This window comes from Muscardinus avellanarius, assembly GCF_963383645.1.
Source record: "Muscardinus avellanarius genome assembly, chromosome: 15".
NCBI classification, from domain to species: Eukaryota; Metazoa; Chordata; class Mammalia; order Rodentia; family Gliridae; genus Muscardinus; species Muscardinus avellanarius.
In genome coordinates this window covers 29075259-29094998 of record NC_137801.1, presented here as the reverse complement: position 1 = coordinate 29094998, position 19740 = coordinate 29075259, and positions in this window count along the sequence as shown.

The following is a 19740-nucleotide window of genomic DNA, read 5'->3' as shown; positions in this document are numbered from 1 at the left end:
TGGAACTGTTAAGTGGCCCATGTTAGGTACCTGCTAACACTTGGCTCCTTAAGAGTCCTGCTGCATTTGACCTAATAAATTTTCACTTTTCACACTCATTTTGTTGGGTTCACAAAACCTCTTAATATTCAGTATATTTTTAAAAAAAATTAAATAAAACAATTGCTTTTACACTTATTTTGCCTACTTTAAACTCTTAGATGCGGTTCAATAAATAATGCTATGATTTTCTCTAGTCATACATATGTGGGCTCAACTGCATCCATACAAAACACTCCTTTGGTGGATGCAGGTTATTTGCTTCCTTACTGCTCCTGTGTGCTCCCTCTGAGCATGGAACTCTTACTGACTGTTATGGCAGTTTCATAACCCACCTCTTTCTCTGTTACTCCTGTCTGTCAAAGACTGACTATGCGCAGGCATTCTCATAAGATTGAGTCCTTGTTTTCTTTACTTTTAGGTATATATTTACTATCTAAGTATTTAGCTGAATCTCTTGATTCTGAGTTTCTCAGAACAAGATGGATGAAATTATTATTTAGGTAACATATACCAAAAAAAGTCAGAGCTGGGCATGGTGGTGCACGCTTGTAATCCCAGCATTCAGGAGGATCCTGGTTTGTGGATAGCCTCAGCTAGTGAGGCCCTCTGCAACTCAATGAGACCCTGTTTCAAAACAAAGAATAAAATATAGGGCTGGGGGTGTAAATGAGAGGTAGAATGTCCCTGGGTTCTATCCCCAGTGACACACACAAAAAAAGCCAGTTTTGATTTAATTATCCAGTGTTTACCTTTTCTACAGATGTAAACCTCAATACAAGTTCATGTTGCTTTTTTATTTCTGAAGTGTTTCCAGAATTTCAGTGTTCATTGTTTTCTGTAATTTCTCTGTGTATTTGTAAAGAGAGAGCATATGTGAAAGGTGTTGGTTGAAACTGTTTCTGTAGAAAGGTGATCACTATTTTTAGATTTTGTCTGCTAACTACAGAGAGAGCTAAGAAGCTTTGATAAAATTACACGACCATTTGAACTATATATGTTGTCATTAGAAACTATTATTCATAAATCTAAGAATATAAACAAATTAAATCAGATTTTGTATTGGTATACTGTAATTATACATAACGGTGAGGTTCAGAATGATAGAAAGAAACATGCACACAGCACTTGCTGGGTTTTCCTTTGAATCCAACCCACTTCCTTCCCTTTTCTGTACCCAATTGAAATTGGAAGTAACACAATAGCATTATATAAACTGTTTTCTTCAGTACGATTTTCCTTTTGCATCCCTGTTCAACTCTCCACCTCCTTCTCCAAACCCCCTTCCATTGTGCTACTAGTAGTTTCCTTCATTTATCGGAAGTCCCTTTGTTTTCCAATTTCTCTCTAGCTTCCACATATGAGTAAAGACATAGCTTTTCACTCTCTGAGACTCCGAGACTGGCTAATCTTGCTTAGAATAATATTCTGTATTTCAATCCATTTTTCTGCAAATAACATCTTTATGGCTGAGTAAAATCACATTATGTGCATATATCATAGCTTCATGATTCATCTGTTGGATTTCTAGACTGTTTCTATAGTTTGGCTGTTGTGAATTATGCTGCTACACAAATAGATATGCATTTATTGTCATAATATTCTGACGTCAGTTCCTTTGAAAAGATTCACAAGAGTGGTACAGCTGGGTCTTCTGTGGGTTTCATTCTCATCTCTTGGGGAGCCTTCACACTGAACTCCATTTGAACTAAGTTGCAATCTCCCCAACAGTGTCTAAGAGTTCCTATTTCCCCACATTCTTGCTAACATTTATTATTGTTTATGTTCTTGATGGTCACCATTTTAACTGGAAATAGTTGAAATATCAGTGTCATTTTGATTCACATTTTTCTGATGGCTTATAATGTTTATTAGTATAAAAAGAAACAAGTAGATATCTTAGAACTTTAAATATAATGAAGTTCCTTAAAATAGGATTAACCTAGGATGAAAACAACAGGAAAATGAAAATTGAGACAATTAAATTAAAACATAATTTCTGTTTTAGAATTATCAATGGTTTTCAACTATATATAATACCAATAAGGCTAAAATTTAGATTTGAAATTTTAGATAAAATATAAAAACTTTATAAAAACATAATATTTTACAAATGAAAGACTAGAAGATTAAGTCTTAAATAAAAGTCACCCCAAGTAAAAATGGAGGCCAGGGAATACTATCAAAAGATTAGGAAGGAATAATATGTGCTTTCCAAATGATTTAAAAGTAAATGAATGTTATTCATTATTAAAAAGTAAGTACTCTTCTCAACTTATAAGTAGGCCACACTTATACTGATTCTGAAATCAGACAAATAAATTACATAAAAAGAAAGTACAGTATAAAAACATATATGAACTCAATATCTTTTATATTGGCTCAAACACATTCAGCAAAATCTTATCAAACAAATTTATCATAATTCATAGTGGACACACATCACAAGTAAGAATATTTCCTACCAACAGATCTATTTAGCATTTTGTTGGGAATCACAATGTAAAACATAATAAAAAAATAAAGGATGTGCATGTTGAGAAGAGAAAAGTATTTTTACCTTTTTTCCACAGAAAACATGATTATGTATGTAAACATTTAAGGGGAAGTACAAGATATTAATTAAGGATTAAATTTAGTAAGTATATAGGATTAACTCTTGAGCAATGTCAGAGAGGCTAATAAAATATAACTGGAATTTCAGGAAAAGAGAAAAGCATGGTTTAGAACATATTTCCAGCTGGGCGGGGTGGCGCATGCTTGTAATCCCTGCTCTTGGGAGGCGGAGACAGGAGGATCGTGGAGGTTCAAAGCCAGCCACGCTGGTTTAAGAGACCCTGTTTCCAAGTAAAAATATAAAAATGGGTCTAGGAGTGTAGCCCGGAGGTAGAAGGGTCTCCAGGAATCCCAGTAACATCAAAAAAAAAAAAAAAGAAAGAAAATATTTCCAAAGAAATATCAATAAATCATTGTACAAATTTTATAAAAATCACAAGCAGTAAGTCCAGGACTACAAATTGTTTAGTCTCCATTCACTAAACTAGATAGAAGAAGGGAAAACCCTGCATAGCTACATTATTTATCAAAATCTTACCTCTAGATAACTGTAATATTATCCTTCTTTATTTATATGCCTGCATGTAAGAAAACTTATACAGTAGGCATATTTATTTTTTTTATTTTTTTTAATTAATTTATTTTTTAAATTGGTGCATTGTAGTCATATATCAATCACATTGGAGTACAAGACTTGAGAGGATATACAAGCACACATCATCCAATTAGCCCTCCTCCAGCCCCCGTCCCATTCCCTCCCCCTCCCTCCATCCCACACATCTTTGGTGATTTACTTTGATACATTTGTTTATGTACCTCCTGCATTTTAAAGAGGCTCCGTCCTCCAGTATTACATACCCTCTGATTGGTCACATTAGTTGCTTCACTATAGGGCCCTTTCTATAGCTCAACCTCTTCCTGTTGCCCTTTTCCTCCTAGTTATTGCTGATTAAGAGAAGCGTCTGATTTATATTTTCTGCGATATTTCTCTGTGCATGCTGCGTTGCAAGTACCAATCCCACTCTTGATGGTCCCAGTAGTGGCCTGGCTACTCAGTGGACTGATCCAGACCTCGCTGGCTCACGCAGCGGCCTTGCCTCATGGGAGGACCCAGTTCTGGTCTCGCTGGCACCTGAACCGGTCAAACACCTAAGCTGACTTTGGTCCCGACCTTGGAGGCCGCAGGAGTGAACTTGCCTCACGCCAGGCTCCGATGCTGGCCATTGGCCCCTGCACCGGTCTAACCCCTTGGCAGGATTCCAATCCTGGCCTCGGAGGCCCCAACACTGGTAATGCCTCACGGCAGGCTCCGATGCCGGCCTCACTGGCCCCAGCACCGGCCTAACCCCTTGACAGGCTCTTATCCTGGCCTCAGAGGCCCCAGTACGGGCCTTGCCTCACGGCAGGCTCCGATGCCGGCCTCGCTGGCCCCAGCACCGGCCTAACCCCTCGGCAGGCTCTTATCCTGGCCTCGGAGGCCCAAGTACCGGCCTTGCCTCACGGCAGGTTCCGATGCCAGCCTCGCTGGCCCCAGCACCGGCCTAACCCCTCGGCATGCTCCGATCCCGGCCATGGAGGCCCAAGCACTGGTCATGCCTCACGGCAGGCTCCGCTGCCGGCCTCGTTGGCCCCAGCACCGGCCTAACCTCTCGGCAAGCTCTTATCCTGGCCTCGGAGGCCCCAGTAACGGCCTTGCCTCACGGTAGGCTCCGATGCCGGCCTCGCTGGCCCCAGCACCGGCCTAACCCCTCGGCAGGCTCTTATCCTGGCGTCGAGGCCCCAGTACCGGCCTTGCCTCAAGGCAGGCTCCGATGCTGGCCTCGCTGGCCCCAGCACCGGCCTAACCCCTCAGCAGGCTCTTATCCTGGCCTCGGAGGCCCCAGTACCGGCCTTGCCTCACGGCAGGCTCCGATGCCGGCCTCACTGGCCCCAGCAGCGGCCTAACCCCTCGGCAGGCTCCGATCCCGGCCTCAGAGGCCCGAGTACCGGCCTTGCCTCAAGGCAGGCTCCGATGCCGGCCTCGCTGGCCCCAGCACCGGCCTAACCCCTCGGCAGGCTCTTGTCCTGGCCTCGGAGGTCCCGGTACCGGCCTTGCCTCACGGCAGGCTCCGATGCCGGCCTCGCTGGCCCCAGCAGCGGCCTAAACCCTCGGCAGGCTCCGATCCCGGCCTCGGAGGCCCCAGCACTGGTCATGCCTCAAGGCAGGCTCCGATGCCGGCCTCGCTGGCCCCAGCACCGGCCTAACCCCTCAGCAGGCTCTTATCCTGGCCTCGGAGGCCCCAGTACCGGCCTTGCCTCACGGCAGGCTCCGATGCCGGCCTCGCTGACCCCAGCACCGGCCTAACCCCTCGGCATGCTCCAATCCCGGCCTCGGAGGCCCCAGCACTGGTCATGCCTCACGGCAGGCTCCGCTGCCGGCCTCGTTGGACCCAGCACCGGCCTAACCCCTCGGCAAGCTCTTATCCTGGCCTCGGAGGCCCCAGTACCGGCCTTGCCTCACGGCAGGCTCCGATGCCGGCCTTGCTGGCCCCAGCACCGGCCTAACCCCTCGGCAGGCTTTTATCCTGGCCTCGAGGCCCCAGTACCGGCCTTGCCTCAAGGCAGGCTCCGATGCCGGCCTCGCTGGCCCCAGCACCGGCCTAACCCCTCGGCAGGCTCCGATCCCGGCCTCAGAGGCCCCAGTACCAGCCTTGCCTCAAGGCAGGCTCCGATGCCGGCCTCGCTGGCCCCAGCAGCGGCCTAACCCCTCGGCAGGCTCCGATCCCGGCCTCGGAGGCCCCAGCACTGGTCATGCCTCAAGGCAGGCTCCGATGCCGGCCTCGCTGGCCCCAGCAGCGGCCTAACCCCTCGGCAGGCTCCGCTCCCGGCCTCGGAGGCCCCAGCACTGGTCATGCCTCAAGGCAGGCTCCGATGCCGGCCTCGCTGGCCCCAGCACCGGCCTAGCCCCTTGGCAGGCTCTTATCCTGGCCTCGGAGGCCCTAGTACCGGCCTTGCCTCACGGCAGGCTCCGATGCCGGCCTCACTGGCCCCAGCAGCGGCCTAACCCCTCGGCAGGCTCCGATCCCGGCCTCAGAGGCCCCAGTACCGGCCTTGCCTCAAGGCAGGCTCCGATGCCGGCCTCGCTGGCCCCAGCAGCGGCCTAACCCCTCGGCAGGCTCCGATCCCGGCCTCGGAGGCCCCAGCACTGGTCATGCCTCAAGGCAGGCTCCGATGCCGGCCTCGCTGGCCCCAGCACCGGCCTAACCCCTCGGCAGGCTCTTGTCCTGGCCTCGGAGGCCCCAGTACCGGCCTTGCCTCAAGGCAGGCTCCGATGCCGGCCTCGCTGGCCCCAGCAGCGGCCTAACCCCTCGGCATGCTCCGATCCTGGCCTCGGAGGCCCCAGCACTGGTCATGCCTCAAGGCAGGCTCCGATGCCGGCCTCGCTGGCCCCAGCACCGGCCTAACCCCTCAGCAGGCTCTTATCCTGGCCTCGGAGGCCCCAGCACCGGCCTTGCCTCACGGCAGGCTCCGATGCCGGCCTTGCTGGCCCCAGCACCGGCCTAACCCCTCGGCAGGCTTTTATCCTGGCCTCGAGGCCCCAGTACCGGCCTTGCCTCAAGGCAGGCTCCGATGCCGGCCTCGCTGGCCCCAGCACCGGCCTAACCCCTCAGCAGGCTCTTATCCTGGCCTCGGAGGCCCCAGTACAGGCCTTGCCTCACGGCAGGCTCCGATGCCGGCCTCACTGGCCCCAGCAGCGGCCTAACCCCTCGGCAGGCTCCGATCCCGGCCTCAGAGGCCCCAGTACTGGCCTTGCCTCAAGGCAGGCTCCGATGCCGGCCTCGCTGGCCCCAGCAGCGGCCTAACCCCTCGGCAGGCTCCGATCCCGGCCTCGGAGGCCCCAGCACTGGTCATGCCTCAAGGCAGGCTCCGATGCCGGCCTCGCTGGCCCCAGCAGCGGCCTAACCCCTCGGCAGGCTCCGCTCCCGGCCTCGGAGGCCCCAGCACTGGTCATGCCTCAAGGCAGGCTCCGATGCCGGCCTCGCTGGCCCCAGCACCGGCCTAGCCCCTTGGCAGGCTCTTATCCTGGCCTCGGAGGCCCCAGTACCGGCCTTGCCTCACGGCAGGCTCCGATGCCGGCCTCGTTGGCCCCAGCACCGGTCTAACCCCTCGGCATGCTCCGATCCCGGCCTCGGAGGCCCCAGCACTGGTCATGCCTCACGGCAGGCTCCGCTGCCGTCCTCGTTGGCCCCAGCAATGGCCTAACCCCTCGGCAAGCTCTTATCCTGGCCTCGGAGGCCCCAGTACCGGCCTTGCCTCACAGCAGGCTCCGATGCCGGCCTCGCTGGCCCCAGCACTGGCCTAACCCCTCAGCAGGCTTTTATCCTGGCCTCGAGGCCCCAGTATCGGCCTTGCCTCAAGGCAGGCTCCGATGCCGGCCTCGCTGGCCCCAGCACCGGCCTAACCCCTCAGCAGGCTCTTATCCTGGCTTCGGAGGCCCCAGTACCGGCCTTGCCTCACGGCAGGCTCCGATGCCGGCCTCACTGGCCCCAGCAGCGGCCTAACCCCTCGGCAGGCTCTTGTCCTGGCCTCGGAGGCCCCAGTACCGGCCTTGCCTCAAGGCAGGCTCCGATGCCGGCCTCGCTGGCCCCAGCAGCGGCCTAACCCCTCGGCATGCTCCGATCCTGGCCTCGGAGGCCCCAGCACTGGTCATGCCTCAAGGCAGGCTCCGATGCCGGCCTCGCTGGCCCCCGCACCGGCCTAATCCCTCAGCAGGCTCTTATCCTGGCCTCGGAGGCCCCAGTACCGGCCTTGCCTCACGGCAGGCTCCGATGCCGGCCTCACTGGCCCCAGCAGCGGCCTAACCCCTCGGCAGGCTCCGATCCCGGCCTCAGAGGCCCCAGTACTGGCCTTGCCTCAAGGCAGGCTCCGATGCCGGCCTCGCTGGCCCCAGCAGCGGCCTAACCCCTCGGCAGGCTCCGATCCCGGCCTCGGAGGCCCCAGCACTGGTCATGCCTCAAGGCAGGCTCCGATGCCGGCCTCGCTGGCCCCAGCAGCGGCCTAACCCCTCGGCAGGCTCCGCTCCCGGCCTCGGAGGCCCCAGCACTGGTCATGCCTCAAGGCAGGCTCCGATGCCGGCCTCGCTGGCCCCAGCACCGGCCTAGCCCCTTGGCAGGCTCTTATCCTGGCCTCGGAGGCCCCAGTACCGGCCTTGCCTCACGGCAGGCTCCGATGCCGGCCTCGTTGGCCCCAGCACCGGTCTAACCCCTCGGCATGCTCCGATCCCGGCCTCGGAGGCCCCAGCACTGGTCATGCCTCACGGCAGGCTCCGCTGCCGTCCTCGTTGGCCCCAGCAATGGCCTAACCCCTCGGCAAGCTCTTATCCTGGCCTCGGAGGCCCCAGTACCGGCCTTGCCTCACAGCAGGCTCCGATGCCGGCCTCGCTGGCCCCAGCACTGGCCTAACCCCTCAGCAGGCTTTTATCCTGGCCTCGAGGCCCCAGTATCGGCCTTGCCTCAAGGCAGGCTCCGATGCCGGCCTCGCTGGCCCCAGCACCGGCCTAACCCCTCAGCAGGCTCTTATCCTGGCTTCGGAGGCCCCAGTACCGGCCTTGCCTCACGGCAGGCTCCGATGCCGGCCTCACTGGCCCCAGCAGCGGCCTAACCCCTCGGCAGGCTCTTGTCCTGGCCTCGGAGGCCCCAGTACCGGCCTTGCCTCAAGGCAGGCTCCGATGCCGGCCTCGCTGGCCCCAGCAGCGGCCTAACCCCTCGGCATGCTCCGATCCTGGCCTCGGAGGCCCCAGCACTGGTCATGCCTCAAGGCAGGCTCCGATGCCGGCCTCGCTGGCCCCCGCACCGGCCTAATCCCTCAGCAGGCTCTTATCCTGGCCTCGGAGGCCCCAGTACCGGCCTTGCCTCACGGCAGGCTCCGATGCCGGCCTCACTGGCCCCAGCAGCGGCCTAACCCCTCGGCAGGCTCCGATCCCGGCCTCAGAGGCCCCAGTACTGGCCTTGCCTCAAGGCAGGCTCCGATGCCGGCCTCGCTGGCCCCAGCAGCGGCCTAACCCCTCGGCAGGCTCCGATCCCGGCCTCGGAGGCCCCAGCACTGGTCATGCCTCAAGGCAGGCTCCGATGCCGGCCTCGCTGGCCCCAGCAGCGGCCTAACCCCTCGGCAGGCTCCGCTCCCGGCCTCGGAGGCCCCAGCACTGGTCATGCCTCAAGGCAGGCTCCGATGCCGGCCTCGCTGGCCCCAGCACCGGCCTAGCCCCTTGGCAGGCTCTTATCCTGGCCTCGGAGGCCCCAGTACCGGCCTTGCCTCACGGCAGGCTCCGATGCCGGCCTCGTTGGCCCCAGCACCGGTCTAACCCCTCGGCATGCTCCGATCCCGGCCTCGGAGGCCCCAGCACTGGTCATGCCTCACGGCAGGCTCCGCTGCCGTCCTCGTTGGCCCCAGCAATGGCCTAACCCCTCGGCAAGCTCTTATCCTGGCCTCGGAGGCCCCAGTACCGGCCTTGCCTCACAGCAGGCTCCGATGCCGGCCTCGCTGGCCCCAGCACTGGCCTAACCCCTCAGCAGGCTTTTATCCTGGCCTCGAGGCCCCAGTATCGGCCTTGCCTCAAGGCAGGCTCTGATGCCGGCCTCGCTGGCCCCAGCACCGGCCTAACCCCTCAGCAGGCTCTTATCCTGGCTTCGGAGGCCCCAGTACCGGCCTTGCCTCACGGCAGGCTCCGATGCCGGCCTCACTGGCCCCAGCAGCGGCCTAACCCCTCGGCAGGCTCTTGTCCTGGCCTCGGAGGCCCCAGTACCGGCCTTGCCTCAAGGCAGGCTCCGATGCCGGCCTCGCTGGCCCCAGCAGCGGCCTAACCCCTCGGCATGCTCCGATCCTGGCCTCGGAGGCCCCAGCACTGGTCATGCCTCAAGGCAGGCTCCGATGCCGGCCTCGCTGGCCCCCGCACCGGCCTAACCCCTCAGCAGGCTCTTATCCTGGCCTCGGAGGCCCCAGCACCGGCCTAACCCCTCGGCAGGCTCTTATCCTGGCCTCGGAGGCCCAAGTACCGGCCTTGCCTCAAGGCAGGCTCCGATGCCGGCCTCGCTGGCCCCAGCACTGGCCTAACCCCTCGGCATGCTCCGATCCCGGCCTCGGAGGCCCCAGCACTGGTCATGCCTCACGGCAGGCTCCGCTGCCGGCCTCGTTGGCCCCAGCACCGGCCTAACCCCTCGGCAAGCTCTTATCCTGGCCTCGGAGGCCCCAGTACCGGCCTTGCCTCACGGCAGGCTCCGATGCTGGCCTCGCTGACCCCAGCACCGGCCTAACCCCTCAGCAAGTTACGGACCCGACTCGGAGGCCCTAGCACAAGCCTTGCATCATGGCAGGTTCCAATGCCCGGCTCGCTGGCCCCAGCATCGGTCTAACCCCTCTGCAGGTTCCAATCCCGGCCACGAAGGCCTCAGTACTGGCCTTGCCTCACAGCAAGCTCCGATGTCGGCCACTGGCCCCGGCGCCCGCCTAACCCGTCAGCAGGTTCCGATCACTGTCTCTGTGGTTAGTATTTCAAAGGTTCCAGTTGTAATGTATCAGATCTCTGCCTCCCCCGAATATTGGCCACTGGCATTGCCACTGCCTCCACCGTTTCAAATCCTTCCCAGGCTCTTTTTCCACTCTGAATGTTGTCCAGTGTTCCTAAGCATGCGTGATGGTAGCATTCGACATTTGGTGTAATTTCTCCAAAAAAATAAAGTTGGTAAGGTCCGGTTTCTGCTTCTCCTGAATACAAGTCTCTACCACCATCGCGAAGAACTCTTTCAACACCGCATTTTTCCTTGGTCTCCGCTAAACTCTCTCCTTATATGTGATGTCTGAGATTCTTAACAATATAGAGAAATAGCAGTCCTCTTTCACGGCGAATTTTTCCATAAGTTCCAGTGCATTTAGATAAGTTTTGTCTGCATCTCCAGTGTCCTTGCATCCATAACGGCTTTCTTACCACCTCTCCGATATTTTTCTTTATCTTTTTCTGTTCTGGGCCCGGTTTCTCCAGGGGTCTGGCGTGCTACGCGCAGTTCGGCAGGGACCCAGAGTCCCGCGACCTGGGCCCCATTAGGCGTGCCCCGCCCGCGACCCCCGCCCAGAACCCAGCGTCTTACTGGGCCTGGTTGGGGTCTGGCGTGCTACTCGCAGTTCTGCCTGGGGCCCAGAGTCCCGCGACCTGGGCCCCATCTGGCGTGCCCAGCCCGCGACCCCCGCCCAGAACCCAGCGTCTTACTGGGTCTGGTTTCTCCAGGGGTCTGGCGTGCTACGCGCAGTTCGGCCGGGGCCCAGAGTCCCGCGACCCGGGCCCCATCTGGCGTGCCCAGCCCCCGACCCCCGCCCAGAACCCAGCGTCTTACTGGGTCCGGTTTCTCCAGGGGTCTGGCGTGCTACGCGCAGTTCGGCCGGGGCCCAGAGTCCCGCGACCCGGGCCCCCATCTGGCGTGCCCCGCTCGCGACCCCCGCCCAGAACCCAGCGTCTTACTGGGCCTGGTTTCTCCAGGGGTCTGGCGTGCTACGCGCAGTTCGGCCCGGGGCCCAGGGTCCCGCGACCCAGGCCCCGGCTTTTGTGCGCCGCGCGCGACCCCTGCCCAGAACCCAGCGTCTTACTGGGCCTGGTTTCTCCAGGGATCTGGCGTGCTACTCGCAGTTCTGCCTGGGGCCCAGAGTCCCGCGACCTGGGCCCCATCTGGCGTGCCCAGCCCGCGACCCCAGCCCAGAACCCAGCGTCTTACTGGGCCTGGTTTCTCCAGGGGTCTGGCGTGCTATGCGCAGTTCAGTCTGGGGCCCAGAGTCCCGCGACCCGGGCCCCATTAGGCTTGCCCCGCCCGCGACCCCCGCCCAGAACCCAGCGTCTTACTGGGCCTGGTTTCTCCAGGGGTCTGGCGTGCTACGCGCAGTTCGGCAGGGGCCCCCAGTAGGCATATTTAAACCATTATAATTTATATATGCATCTAGAAAGGTAATCATTTCAGCCCATGAATATATAACAAACTGGGTGAAGTCTCTATAAAAGAGGAATTAATGAGAAATTATGAGATTAATTTGTTTTGTTTTTAATTTGATCAAAATATGCAATTCAAAATTATAAAACACACTTTAAAGTCAAGTGTTTTGTAAATGCTTAATAGCTATGATTTTTTCACATATCATAAAAGTACTGATACATTTTAAAATATAAAGCTTTATTTTCTAGGCTTATGTATAAAACAAGATATATAACATTTTTTAAGATACTGTCTTTACAACCTTGCTTGTGATATCTATGCATGCTTTAATTCTCTTTTTTTAAATTTTTATTGCTGCATTGTAGTCATACATCTTAATGGGGTATAAGATGGAAGAGGCCTACATGCACATATCATTCTTTTTGTCCTTCCCCAATTTCCATAAAAAATGTCTCCCCTGTTCCTTCTTTTCATGTTTGGCTTAGTGATTGACTGATATTTTTTTGTGAATGTACATCATGTACAATAGAAAATTTTTCTCTCCCCTCTTACATCCCCCTCAGTTAGGTCACATTATTTGCTCATCTATGCTTGTTCCTTTTTCTAGATTTCCTCTTCTGATCCTTTTTCTCCCTCCTTTCACATATTTGGAAGGACATCAGATTTTCTTACTTTTTGTGACTGACTAATCTCACTTAGCGTAATGTTCTACAGTTCCACCTATTTCTCCACAAATTATGTAATTTTATTCTTTTTATCTGAGTATAATTTCATTGTGTACATACACTATAGTTTTGTAAATCCATTCATCTCGGTGGACATCTTGGCTGGTTTTATAGTTTCACAATTGTAAATTGTGTGGCTATGAATGTAGATATGAATGCATTAGTTTGATAATTTGTTTTCCATTCTTTTGGGTAGATACCCATAACTGATATTGCTGGATCATATGGTAAGTTCATTCCCATTTTTCTGAATTAGAAAGTTTTTACCTGTGCCTATGTTTTGAAATTTTGGACCTATGCCCTTTGTGGTCTGATTTCCAAGTCTTTGAACTATCTTGAATTGACTCTTGGGCGGGGTGAAAAAGTGTGGCTTTGTTCTGCTCCACTGGTCTATGTGTGTGTTTTCTTTTTAATTTTCTATATAATATAATCATCACCCTTTTCATACTTCAAAATAATACTGAGGTTGATTAATGGAGGAGCTACATCCAAATATGTGTAAAAGTATGAATGTAGCATGGTTAACCTGGACACTCATTATTGGGAGGAGGAGAAAGGGAAGTGGGGGAGGAGAGGACACCAAGCACAGTTGGAATGTATGCCATTTTCAATATGATACACATAAAAATAAAAAATTAAAAAATACTGTAATTTTATTCTATATTTCATTAATTAAATAAATTGTAGTATTTATTGTTAAAATGGTAAATGGACAAATATCATTTGGGGGTCTCAGTTTAAAAAGTTAAAAGGAATTCTCAGTTTAAAGTCACTTACCTAAAAAGCACAGAATACTGTTTTGATTAGTTTTGACAACTAAAATACACATATATATGAACAAACAGGCCCAATAGGAACACTCAGGAGCATTTAATATATTACTCATTTTGTTTTGTTTTGAGCAGTGTTAGAAATCACCTTCAGAATGACTTATAATACTAAGCACACATGAATAAAAAGTGTATAATATCCAAATGAATAATTGAATCTCAGAAAACACTGAAATTTCTGAGCAAAGAGAATTATGGGCTAAAGGAACAGGAAGTCAAGGGGCAAGCACTAGTTTAGGTAAGACATCACAAAAGCATGTTCTTCTCACTCTAACCATAAATTCTTATCAGATAATCTACTATATCAAAAATAATGAAAGAAAAAAATCAGAGAGAAGAGGAAGGAAAGAAACACAAACTAAACTGCAGAAAATGACAAGTCCCATCTTAGGGAAAAGAGACACATGGCTTCTTCCATCATTATCAGAGTATTGTTAAGAAGAAAAATTCACAATGAACAGAAATGAACAAAAACTATATAAATATTTAACGGATGTTAATAGTTGTGTGTGGACTGGTATGATACATTAATATCCTCAAGAGCTTCGGTGAATAAAGAAGTATACATCTAACTACCTAGGTTTTCTCACATGCCTTCCCAAATCTATGATTTAGCATGATGAAGATTAGATGCATGATTAGAGCACCGAGAAACCTTGTTCTGGGAAAAAGTGGATTTTTCTCTATGTGAATCAAAAGCCTTTGTAAGGTGGAATTTATAGTAGAGGAGATGAGGATAATACCTGTGATATGTCCCAGTCCTAAACACTAAACTGAAACAACATCTTGAGTAAAATAGCAAAATAGAAAATGATTTCTACAGATGCAGAAAGTCATGGGTGGGGTGAAAAAACGGAATAAACTTTTTAGAAATTCAGAAAAGTATCAAACTGAAAAGCAGAAAGAAATCCTGCCATTTTGGAAAGTTGAGAGCTGAGCTGTTCATGAAAAAGAAAGTCACCATAATGTTGTCCATACATATATCTCAAGATCTACTGAAACAGAAGCCCTGATTCTGCCTTCAGAGTATTCAAATTCAATAATGAAATGAATCCTAGTTAAATATGCTAAAAATTCAAGAGTCATTTTCCAAACAAGTAGCATTAGAGAAAAGACTTGAAATTAATAAAAGCAAATACTTTTACATTAGTCTCTACAGTTTTATTTTTAATAACTTCTAGCATAGAAAAACAAAAACTATGGAACATTTAACTGAGCAAGAAAAAAAAAAGTATGAAGCAAGAAAGAAGAGTACTAATGCAGGCATACTAAAATTGAAATAGATGACCCAATTATCAGGGAGGGGCTTTAAAATAATACCAATAAGTATGTTAGAAAATATACTGCAAAAATATTTTTAAAAATTTTATATGTAGTTTTATTTTTGCATTGTAGTCTCACATCATAACACATCATAATGTAGTTCAGAGTGTTAGGGACATACACTCACATGCATCGTTTGATAATCTTTCCTCCCAGCCCCCTCCCTACTTCCTTCATTTTCCTATACAGGATACTAATATTGGCATTGATTTATCCACATATACGCATGATGTCAATGGAAATGTTTCCTTCATTAATTCTTCCTTCTCCACCACCCTCCTCAAGACCCTCTACAGCACTCTACTAGGGTTTTTCTTCCATTCCCTAAAGTCCCTCTTGTATACTGATGACTCTCCAGCTTTCACATATAAGATAAAACAGAAGACCATTAAGGATAACTTTTTGAGTAAATGTACATAAATATGTGTAAGAAAGATAAAGGCTTAAAAGTAAAAGAGAACTGAAATGCTAGGGAAAAATTAGGATATAAAATAAAGAACTCAGTGGAAAGAATAATGCAGTTGAGACAGCATGAGAAAGAGGAATGAACCACAAGGCAAACTGATAGATACAGAGAAAATAGAAAACTGAGGAGAATGTCTAATTCCTGTTAGACATTCTGAGATGTCTGATAAACACATGCTTTGAAATATACACAATATGGGTTCTCAAAAAAAGAGGAGAGAAAGAACATGACTCGATGAGGACAAGTTTAAGGTGTGTTTGTGCATGTGCATACACATATGTTGAGGGGGTACACCTTGGCATAAACTAGCCAATCAGCCAAAACCAGAAAAAAGGAACATTTCTTCTCCTCCTCCTCCTCCTCCTCCTCCTCCTCCTCCTCCTCCTCCTCCTCCTTCTTCTTCTTCTTCTTCTTCTTCTTCTTCTTCTTCTTCTTTCTTCTTCTTCTTCATTATAATAACAATTACTGTATTATATATTATATATATGTTTATATATAATATATTATTATATACTATATTATATTATATATTATTATATACTATGTTATATATTATATTATAATATAATATATAATATTTTATATATAATATAATATATTACATATAATATATCATTATATACTATGTTATTTAATATAATATATTATATATTATTATTATTATTATTATTATTATTATGCAGTACTAGGGATGGAACCTAGGGGTATTCTACCTCTGATGTATACCCCCAGCCCTATTTTTTTTATTCTTTATTTTAAATCAGGGTCTCATTGAGTTGCAAAGGACCTCACTAAGTAGCTGAGGCAGTCTGTGAATGGTGATCCTTCTGTCTCATCCTCCCACATGCTGGGATTACAAGTGTATGCTACCACACTGGCTCACAAAAGCAAAATTTCCTAAAAGCAACTAGGGAGGGAAAGATATAAAATCTAGACAGAATAACATTGAAAAAATAATGGGTGACTTTTCATATACAACAGTGGACACTTAAGAATATAGAATAAGAGCTATAAAGTGCAGAAGGAGAGTGAAATAAAGGAAGAAAAAAAGAAAGACTCTAATTGTCAACCTAGAATTTTGTAGTACTATTATAAAGCTTTATATGGTTTGAAATCAGAAAATATACATCTTCTAGCTTTGTTCTTTTTCAAGATCGTTTTGGGTATCTAGAGTCCATATTCCATATTAGGATAGATTTTTTTCTGAAAAATAAATAAATAAATGCATGATAGTTTCACAAAAAAAAAGAAAAAAATATTCTCTGGTAAGAAAGAAAACAAAAAGAAATATTGAACTGTTATCTTTAAGTCATCAAAAGTTTGGTATCAGACAAATGAAACTGTTATGTGAGATTATCACTGTTAATTTTGAATAAATTGCTATAATACTAGATGTCAACCACTAAGCCAAGCATGGGAAGGAGGGATGGGGAGGGAATGGGGTGGAGATCAGGTAGGGGATAATTAGTCGATGTGTACATGTATGTCTACAAAGTTTTTTTTTTATCCCATTATGATGAATGAATACAGTGCACCAATAAAATTTAAAAAAATAATTTTGTATACAGAAAAATATTTTTCAAAACTGAGGGCAAAGGGAAAATACATTCAGACAGCTGATTATTTAGAACATGCATATGTGGCAGACTTTCACACCACAGGAAATGCTGAAAGAAGTTTTTTAAGGCAAAGATATGTAGAATGGAAGTCAATTAGAACAAAGGCAAATAAAGGAGCAAAACAGAGCATAACTGTATATCTAGATATTAATTGACATGCTGATTATGGGCATGTATTAAATGTAGAAAATAGATAATGAAATATTTAAAAATTCAGAGATACCCTTATACTGTCAATTGATTTTCAGTGATAATAAGCTAAGTTGATCAAATAAAAAGTTTCTTTAATAAATGTTGCTGAAATAACTAATTACCCATATGGAAAAAAAGTGAATAAAACTTACTTTACCAATTATTTTACATAAAAACGAATGGATCATAGCAAGAACTATACAAATTTTAAAAGAAAGCAAAGAGAATATCTTAATGGATTTAACAATAAGAAAATATTTCTTAGAACTAATAACATGAAATATAGAAAGATGGGAATTTTCATTTATCAAAAGACACAAATAAAGTGAGCATAAGACTCTATCCCCATCTTTGCCAAGTTGAATTGCAAAGTGTCATACCCAGGGAATTTATTGCAGCTTTGTGAGTCCTGGGGGTGCCACACTGGGCATTCTCCCACAGGGAGAGCGGCTTCACTTATGGTGTTGTTGTGTGCTGGTCTGGATCTCTGGAGGACACAGTGAACTCAGCCGCCACTGCTACAAGCTGTAGCCAATGTCTGTGCAAAACGAACATATGACCCACAGTTCCAATGATCAGCAGCTGTCCATTTCAGGTCCCTTGTTGCACTCCTATTCAACCCTGGAGTCAGGTGCAAGGAGGGAAGATGGTGCCAATGTGGTAACCCTGGCCACAGGCGGGCAGGTTTTCCCTCAGGTGTTCTGGATCCCTGAAGGGCGGTGAGCTTGGCTGCCAGTGCTGGAAGCTGCAGCCAGTGCTTGCGCAGGAATAACTAATGGCCCACAACTTTGATGATCTGCAGCTGCTCATTTTAGGCCCTTGGGTGTTTTCCTGTTTTTTTCTGGAGTTGGGTGCGGTGAGGCAAGATGGCGCCGCTGCAGTGTCCTCCGCAGCAAGGTGAGTAGGGGTTTTTTTCTGCTCTCTGATCAGTTTTCTAACCTTTATTTTCTTCCAGCCTTGTACTTATCTTGTTATTCCTCTACTGGTAGTATTTTCTGGCTTTGTAGAGTGCTGTTTTCAAGGCAATGGAGATCTGGTGTTAGCAGGACTTATATGTGCTGTTTCCCTCAGTTGCCATCATCCCAAAAGTTTATAGAAATAATAAAAATATTTATAACAGACACACACAATCCAATTCAGAATATAAATGATTCATACTCAAATTATATAATGGGAAATTAATAAGCATATAATAAAAAGATATGCAATACTGTAAATATGAGCAAAAGATATACTCAACATTATTTGTCTTTAAGAAAAATTTATAATACAACTACAATAAGTTACAAATAATCACATAGCAAAATGATTAAAATACAAAACATTGCTATTACCATGTACTGGTGAAATGTGACACAAATTAAATATCTACACAACTAGTTCAAGGAGTATTTATTTATTTATTTTACATTTTTTCCTGTGAGACTATTATATATTAGGCAATGTTTAAAAGATTATAAGTAAAAAATGGCATGGCCTCTATTTTACTTAGCATAATTTCTGTTTAAATAGTTAATAATAATATAGCTAGTAAAATAAAATTGCCTCTTCTGAGGTGTAGTATGTGTAGTGTGCATGGACCTTTTATGTAAGGCAGTTTGATAGGTTGCTGAGAGACCAAAAGAGACATCTGGAGGTGGAGGGTGAAACATAAGGTTTATTGGAAAATGCGTTAAGTGGAAGGCTCAGTGAGCAGCAACAGGCTGAAGAGGTGCTTTGCTAGAATCCTGTGACAATCTGCTGAACAGTGCGCCTCTGTTCTTAGGGAAGCCTATGGTGTTTTGTCAAAAGATAGTGTCCCACACCCTCAAGATACTTTGAGTGGCAGCCAGCTGGATGAAGCCCTTTCCTCCCCATGGTGCTATGTTCTGCATCAAGTACTGTAAGGAGAGGAGCTTTATAAATTAGACTACAAAAAGAGTGACTTCATTAATTTGCTTTGTTTTTGTATGACTAGTGTCCCTAGGATCAGCTGTACTAACATGCATGCAGGAAAGAAGCTTTCTACAGAAAAACACTAGTTTACCATAGTTCTCGGAGGCATACACTAGAGAAAGTCAGTGTCTTTTTAGTTAAAATTTATCCAACCACTCTGGCTTGGGCCAGCTTTCATAAATGGGAGATGAAAAGGGCATTTCAGGGAAGATCATGGCAGATACAAAGGTACTAATATAATGGGCAGTGAGAGTGTACAGGAAAGCAAATAGAACATGATGTGAGACAATGATAGAAATACAAGAAGCTGTTGGAAAACCTGAGCTTTATAAAGAATAGAAACTATTTTTAAAAAGTCAAAGTGTTAGGAATTAACTTGAAGAGATGGGGCAGTTTTCTTTCAAGATCTCAAGAAATAAGCTCAGGAAAAAGCCATGAATCATCAATTTCTCACAGATCGTTGTGGTAAAGTTCAGAAATAGTTATTACTGTTTTTAATTAGGTGGGCTCATAATAATAATAAATTTTACTGACAGACATGAAGTGCTAAAATATTTTGGTTAGATATTTAGAAAAAAAATGGCTTTGGATATTGCTATGTTGAAAAACAGTAACAGTATCTTGGGCAAATCTTCTCATCTTTCTTGGTCTTGGTTTCTGAATTTATAAGACTAGTCTAATTTAATTCTGTCACACTTCCTGAATCTTCAATCCTATGACTACAAAAAACTATAACTTTTGATTACACTGAGAATAATGTTTCAATATGATGGCACAAGATGATCAGAGTCTTTCAGATGAGCCAACATAATCATTTTAGCCAGAGTACTAACTGAAAATGGATCTGGGACTACCTTACTAACTCATACATATGATATTTAGAAGCCAATATATAAGTATTAGCTGTATTCATTGCTGATAGAGTGACACTTTTATTCCTTCTTGTACTTTACATATACTTATAAATGCATTTATTTTATCTATTTATTGGTAGACAACTACACATCAATATGATTTATGCATATCTATTTAAACCTAAGAATTGAAGCTGATATCTGCAATTTCAGTACAACATTGTCTATTTTACTCTAGCGTCTCCTTTCT